At 44.0% G+C, this 8042-nt stretch overlaps 1 protein-coding gene across 1 annotated transcript in view; it reads left to right on the top strand.

Annotated features, from left to right (window-relative positions):
• Nucleotides 1-8042, top strand: part of LOC110310774 (proliferating cell nuclear antigen-like) — a 155043-nt gene that overhangs the window by 1119 nt on the left and 145882 nt on the right. The gene's annotated exons all lie outside the window — the stretch shown is intronic.

The raw sequence follows: 8042 nt of genomic DNA on the forward strand, positions 1-8042 counted from the left end.
CTGGTGATTTTCATCAATGATCTTGACGCTAAATGCAGTTTTAAGAAATATTTTTCAATTTAAATAAAGCTAACAGTTTGAAAAGTCAAAAAAAAAAAAAAAGATGGTGATTGAGATACACATTTGCCTGTCTCTGCTCACACCAGCATGGGAAGCAGGGACAGAAGTTAAAGAAGTTATTAGTTCTGGCCATTTGGTGCCAATTGTTCCAGAAGGATTGGGCGACACTAGCTCCCTATAAATCTGACCTGGAGAGTGAACTGGCTTTCTGGGCTGGTGGTCAGTATAAGGGGGGAAGAGGGAAGGAACCCTCACTGTGGAGTCTGTTAAAGTCTCTCACCAGCTAAGAATCAAAACCTCCAGCAAAATTAACATTTTCTGTGAAGGCTAGAGATAACATAGAGATAACATCTCCCCCCACCCCCGCTTGTTTTGTTTTGTTTTGGTTTGTTTGTTTGTTTGTTTGTTTCAAGACAGGTTTCTCGGTGTTGTAACCATGGCTATCCTGAAACTCTGTAAACCAGGCTGGCCTTGAACTTACAGATCTGCCTGCTGAGATTAAAGAAAGGCATGTACCACCACCACCAACTGTTAGCATCCCTATTATAAAGAAACATTTTTCAATTAATGTTTAAAAAAAAAAAACAATGCTTACATAAGGCTTAAGCACACAGGACCTTGAAATATGACCTCCCTTCTTTCTTCAAGGTTTTCTCGAAAATCGTCTTAACTTCCCTGAAGCTCTGCAGCTTTACCTGTCATGTCCCAGTTACCACCCAGACTGCATCAGGAACCACCCTGAGATGCCATTTATAAAGTTACTATGATATGTAACTTCAGAAGCCACCGCAGACAGCCACATGGCTACTCTAAGGACCTCTGAGGAAGCCCACACCATGTTGTCAAGTGTTCCTTATTCTCTCTTTGGGTATTTCTTTCTTTCGATTGCTGCTCACTTAAAAATCTGTGTTCTATGTTCCTCCTAATCAATCCCAGCTCTGCTTCAGAACGACCAACTCTTCCTGAAATTCCTTTCTTTGATGAATTAAGAACCCCTTCCTTAGGGCTCCAAAGAGAACAGGAACTCCCAGGAAGACGGACACCATCAACTAACCTGGACCCTTGGGGCTTTGAGAGTCTGAACCACCAAACAAAGAATATACATGGGCTGGACATCCTTGCACATATGTAGCAGATATGTAACTTTGTCTTCATGTGGGTCCCAAACAACTGGAACGGGGTCTATCCCAAAAGCTGCTGCCTGTATGTGGGATATGTTCTTCCAGCTGGGCTGCCAGCCTCAGTGGGAGAGGATGAGCCTCGCTTCACAGAGACTTGGTCTGCAAGGGTGAGGGAAATACCTAAGACCCCCCCACACACCCTCTCAGAGGAAGGAGGGGAGACAGGAGGGGTTGGGAGGATTGTGGAAAAGGGTGACCAGGAGAGGGGCAGTGGGTGGGATGTAAAGTGAATAAGTTGGCTTGTTTTTGTTTTTAAATAAGAAAAGGACCCTTCCTTGCCTGAGCAAAGGTCTCTACAGAGAATGCCTTAGACTTTTACCGTCAGCAAGGCACAGTGATGTCTTGGGCTCATACCCCACTCACCAGTCACTGATATATTTTTAATGTATGTTCAGACTAGTAACCACCTGTAGTTCCATCTTTCACTCTTGAGCTGAATTATACTCTACAACTAAAATCATCTGTCTGTCTGCCGTCTTCATTTTATAGGACGCTTAGAACACTGTAGCTCTGGGTGTGACTTGCTTCCTGGTTTAAACTGCTTTATCCTTTGTCAAATGGAGTAAACAAAGGCTGAGCTGAGATGTCAGTTCAGCAGAAGAGTTCACATTGTCCCATCCTGTGACCATTACCCCCAGAAAAAAAATGTGGGACTTGTTCTTTATCTCCTTCCATGATAAATGTCTTTCCCACTAGCAACTCTGCTCTGACTATAAATAGGGATGTGCTGGCCAGGTCACCCTTCCATGAAGGTTTTGCCTTAATTTGTAAGAGTCAATCAGTAGACATCCTGCCTGCTGACATGAGCCCTCAGGTGCCCAGATGCTAAAAGCCACTCCTTCCTGCTATATTGCTTTCTGGGAAAACCCAAACCTAGCAACTGAGAAAGAAGAGAAAAAGATCCGCCATCTTTTCCCAGAGAAAGTAGCACTGGAGAGAGTTTCTTATACCCACAGCCTAATTAATTCCATTGCTCATTTCTCCCAGACCTCATCTTCCTTTCACAGATGTTGGTTTCTCATAAAATCTTAATAAAAAACTCCATGTAAACAATTGTCCAGGGGCATCAAACCTAGGAGTTCACCTGAGAACCTCTCTGCCATTGGCTCCTGGGTCTTATCCCTGAAGGTGAATGTGGTATGAATATGAATACACTCAACTCATAGTGTTGATCCTCAGTCCTTTACGTCATAAACAAACACACACACACACACACACACACACACGAGTCTAAACATTGTGTAACCTATTCTCTAACTGTTAGTAGAGAAAGGACCTTCAAACAGAGATGAACAAGTAGCAACTTATCCATGACCGTCAGTGTCTGATATGCAGGGATGTAATTCAAGCCCAACCAATTGGAGCTGGGGCTATAGCTCCTGTGTGCTTGACTAGTATGAATGAAGCCCTGGGTTTGATCTCTAGCACGACATAAAACAGTGTGGTGGTGCACACCTATTCCTAATGTGTGGGAGGAAAAGACAAGAAAATTAGAATGGGAGGGCATCCTTGGTTATGTAGTGAGTTCAAGGCCAGCCTTGAGATCTTGCCTCCAAAACTAAGCAAAGCAAACCCAGAGAATAAACTATCCTCCTCTCTATGGGAGCAATGGAGTAGCTGAATGATGTCATAGCTCCCTGTGCCCTTCATCTGAGTATGATAGCATTGTACCCAAGCTTGTCTGTAAGTAATGTAAGAACAGAAAAATATAATAGAAAAGCCAAAAGAAAGAAAAACAAGATTGGGTTTGACAAAGTTGTTGAGTTCCACACACACACCCCGCCCCCTTTTCTTGATCTACAGTTAACTTCTAGGTTCAGCATGTCAGCCCAGGGCAAGAATTTAACACAAATCCCCCAAGCTCCTGGGTGGTTTACAATCTAACTATCTGAGCATGTCTACAAAGTCACCAGCACCAGATGTTGTGGTTCTAGACAGTTATTGAATTAAGGAGGAAACTTTTTCATTGTCTGAGTTAAATATGATCCAAATCCTCACATGACCAATATTTTCTTTTTTTTTTTTCTTTCTCATAAGATGATGATTTATCGGGAGAAGGAAATAGATATTAGAAGCAAACGGCAAAGTCCTGCTAACTGGTGAATCCACCACTGTAGAATTACCACCAGCAATGAGAAAACATCCATCAAGCAGACACTGTGCTGCAGAGTCTGTGAACATCAGCCAAAGAGGCAGCCGCGGTTCTGTGCTCCCAGTGTAAAGGCATTCCAAAACCAGAGAACAGAAGCCAGGGTCCCCAGTTGTCCATTTTGCTCTTCAGACGAAACCTCATTACTGTGAATCATTACGTTCTGGTAGCTTTATCTCTCCTGCCTTTAAGCCGCAAGGCTGCAAATTGCCATCTGATGCTTGGACCCTAACCATCAATAATAGGTAACTTTTGGGCTGAGACATTGTAGAAACACAAAAGACAACCTCAATCTTTTGAAGAATACCAGGAATAAAAGCAATAAAAAGTGATCAAGATAGCAGGCTGGCTGCACGGACTACCTCCTTTCCTGTCCCAGCCTATAGAAATACCAGAAAAGGGTTTGGGGGTATGAGGAGAGTAGGGGCGGTCTGTGAGCACCTGTACACAGGCATCACGGGGACGTGAGGTACTCTGTATTCTTAGTCACCAGGAAGCAGAACTCTTTGATAAGATTAGGAGGTGTGGCCTTATTGGAGGAAGTGCGTCACTGGGGGTGGGCTCTGAGAGTTTCAAAAGCCCACACCCAGGCCAGTGTTTCTTTTTACTTAGAATCAGGATGTAGCTCTCAGGTGTAGCTCTGCATGGCACATCCATGGCACCATGCCCCTGCCAAGACGATAATGGTCTAAGATGCCTACTTTCATAAGAATTGCCTTGGTCACAGTGTCTCTTCACAGCAATAGAACTAAGACGGGTTCTCACTGCCTGCTTCTAGTTGCCTCTCTTCTTGCTTCCTCCTGCATCTGCCTTAAGGTTCTGCCTGGCTCTAGCTGCTGCTCTTTATTATGCCAACAGCCTCAAGCCTGATCCAGTCAGCAGGGCAACGCCCACTCCAGCTCTTTACTATGCAAACGACCTCCAGCCTGAACCAATCAGCAACAAGACAACGCCCACTCCAGCTCTTTACTATGCAAATGACCTCCAGCCTGAACCAAACAGTACCAGGACAACATCCAATCGGTCCCTTGGGGTTGCCCTTTGGCACCGAAGGCTGCTTGACCTCCACCTTGTAGCTTGCGTTTTAGTAAGATGATCTCAGAGAAACATCGTTTGGGCCTTTGAAGAAAGACAAACATTTACATATAGAAGGCTTGTAACGGGCTATGAAGAAGACAATACCAAACATTCTGTGCAATGAGAGGATGTAGGTCATCCCAATTGTGGCAAAATCGGGTGAGGACTTCACACCACTGTGGCTCAAGGCAGAGAGCCGAAGGACAAGCCGAACACATCTTGTTATACCCAAGTTGCAGGGACCCCCAAAGACCACCAAGGAGTCAATTGCAATATAAACACACAAGGGTCTTTATTATGCGTTTGCAAGCAATGTTGCAGCGGGTCAGAGTGAGGCCCTGAGTCTAGGAGTGCAATATATGTATTGTAGTCACAGCAAGCTTGGGCAATTTCCATACTGGTCAGCAAGTTAGTATTTTTAAAACTGGGGTAATCTGCAGGAACTGAACATGGGGACAAACCACCTGACAAACAGGATGGCTAAGTGTATTCTCTGCAGGATGTCTTAAGCTATCTCTATGTACTTTGACCCTGCTATTGAAGACTGACGGGCTGTTGCTAAGTGCGCTGTGTTGTCATAGGATGCTTGCTTGTGAGGACTCTGTGATTTTCTTCCTGGAATTGGAGTTTAGCCCCTGGTCTGGTACAAAATGGAGTTTCTTCAGAAACGGAATTGTTTGGGCTTTACAATCTAAGGGACAAAGCGTGAGAGAAAGAACAGCCTCACTTTACAAGACCCCATTCTCAAGACTGCTAACCCGCTTCTGTGAGAACCAACCCAGTCCTGAAGGAAGGCCTTAGATCTTCTCAGTACTTAATAAATACCTGTTAAAGACCTCATAATAGACACTGACTCCCAAAAGGAGCTCCAAGGGGACAAATAGAAGTAACCAGCATTTTAAAGTAAAGAATAGTATCAGTGGGCCAGAAATCTAATCTCCAAAAGGTAGAAGGCAAATGAGATTGGTTTGACAGAGTAAAGAACCTTCCAGACTCAGCTGAGGAGAAGGAACCAGGAAAATCAGAATTGGAGCTGAAGATTCCCTGATCATGAACATTTATTCCCAGGGAGATGACGAAGCCAACAAACACTGTTAGAGAAACACATCTAGAACAATCTGAGCATCTAGAAAATTCCTACCTGACCTCACTGTCACTTGCCCCTCAGTTAGAAGATGGCATTTCCTCTGAATGTGTGTGCCCACAGTAACTCCCCATAAGTAAAGAAATAGAAAGCCCCATTCTCAAAAGACAATGTACCCCCAGAATTCTATCAAAAAGCACACCACACCCTTTCTCTACAACACTGGAGACAGACTGTAGTAAATGAGATGACATCACACACAAACATAGGCAAGAAATGGAAATACTTAAGGGAAACTAGCCCTTATGTATCATTTTATGCAATAATGGGTAACCTGATAGATTGATAATGATCACCTTCTTCTAAGACACTGTGTGTGTGTGTGTGTGTGTGTGTGTGTAATAACTGTCATTGGAAAGGGGTCATCAATTTGAAATTAAGCAAGGAGGAGTTTTATAGAAAGGTCTGGAGAAAAGAAAGGGAGCAGAATATTTATGTAACATAATTTTGAAAAAGAAAAGGAAAATTTGGACTTTTAAGAGCTATTTACACCATTATTGGGGTCAAGAACCTGTAGCTAGATAGATCATAGGCCCTGGGGAGAACACACTAAACTGACATGGTCTTAAACTGACTCATAGATTCAACTGTGGACCTCCCCAATTAATCAAGGTCCATGGAGTAAGAAACTCAAGAATACTCAGCCCTAAAAGAAATCTCTATATCCCCTCCAACCAAGGCTCAGGGTTCATGGGGAAAAGAGGGTAAAAGGACTGCAAAATGGCATAGGTGTTGAATGACTACAGGGAAATATAGTTTTCTGAACAGAACAGGGCAGCTACACACATGAATTCATAGAATACACAAGACCTAAGCAGGCTTTGGCAAAATTCCATCGTGGACTCAAAGTCACACTACTAGCTACAGAACTATTGGCGGTTGACAGCTACTGGGAGAGGGAGAGTCAGGTTTCTTTAAAGGTGCAGCTTCTGATAAATAGGCCACCCTCTGGTGACAACCACACACCTAAGAGAAGAACAGCATAAACTCTACTTGATGGCTTTAAGTAGACAAAGTTGGGTTGGGTTGGGTTGGGTTGGGTTGGGTTGGGTTGGGTTGGGTTGGTCTGAAGAGGGATGGGTCTGGGAGGAGTTGGGGGAGGGGTGGATATAATCAAAATCGGTTGCACTAACTTCTCAAAGGACTAATAAAAATGAGAAGAAGAAAAAAAGAGCCATTTGAAATTGTTTTCTTCACTGTTGATTAATATGAGGTTTTTTTAGAGAAAGGTGAGTTTGCCGACTACATTATAAGAACTCGGGGTAGAAGCAGTAGAGGAAGACCCATGTGCCTTGGGCAGAAACTTTTCTTTTTAACGTTAAGGAGTTTTTTTCTTTTATCTTTGATAATCTACTTATTCGTCTTCCTTCTCTTTTTTCCTCCTCAACCCTCCCATGTACCCCCTCCCCCCCCAAACACACACTCTTTTAAATTCATAGTCTCATTTTTCGTTAATAGTTAGTCATAAAGTCTCACCCACAGGAGGGTCTAAACCTGAGCTGAACGAGTACAACCCTCGTTATGTTTTTAAAGGATACACTTTTAAATAAACACAGACTACTACATAACAGTGATTTTTAGACAGACCATTCGTAGCCATTGATTCCAGTACCTAGAGCAAAATATAGTCGGCATCACCTGTTCCCTGATTCTTTCAGTCACTGATGCTACCAGAGAAGAAGGGTAAGGGATGGAGGAGTGGGGAAAGGTTTTTCAGCAATAGCAGCAGTGGCATTTGGCAGCTGGTTTTGGGGATGGGACTCTATGCTGGAAATTGTGGGTGTTGAGTTGTATCCCCCTCTTAGAGGCAAAATCAGTCTCCAACTGATGAGCCACTGGGATAGACATCAAGATTTATCTTCCTTCTTTCTTTTTTTTTATTGGATATTTTCTTCATTTACATTTCAAATGTTATTCCCTTTCCCTCCCAGAAACCCCCTATCCTGTCCTCCCTCCCCCTGCTTCTATGAGGGTGTTCCTCCACTCACCCAACCACTCCCACCTCCCTGCCCTCGATTCGCCTACACTGGGGCATCTATCGAGCCTTCATAAGACCAAGGGCCTCTCCTCCCATCGATGCCGGACACGGCCATCCTCTGCTACATATGCAGCTGGAGCCATGTGTACTCCTTGGTTGGTGGCTTAGTCCCAGGAGCTCTGAGGGGTCTGATTGGTTGCTATTGTTGTTCTTCCTATGGGGTTGCAAACCCCTTCAACTCCTTCAGTCCTTTCTCTAATGTACTGGCTGGTTTTAGGCCAACTTGACACAAGCTGGGGTTGTCACAGAGAAAGGATCTTCAGGTGAGGAAATGCCTCCATGAGATCCAGATGTAAGGCATTTTCTCAATTAATGATCAAGGGGGAAGGGCCCCTTATGGGTGGTGCCATCCCTGGACTGGCAGTCTTGAGTTCTATAAGAGAGCAGGCTGAG

This window comes from Mus caroli, chromosome 15 (genome assembly GCF_900094665.2).
Source record: "Mus caroli chromosome 15, CAROLI_EIJ_v1.1, whole genome shotgun sequence".
Lineage (NCBI taxonomy): Eukaryota > Metazoa > Chordata > Mammalia > Rodentia > Muridae > Mus > Mus caroli.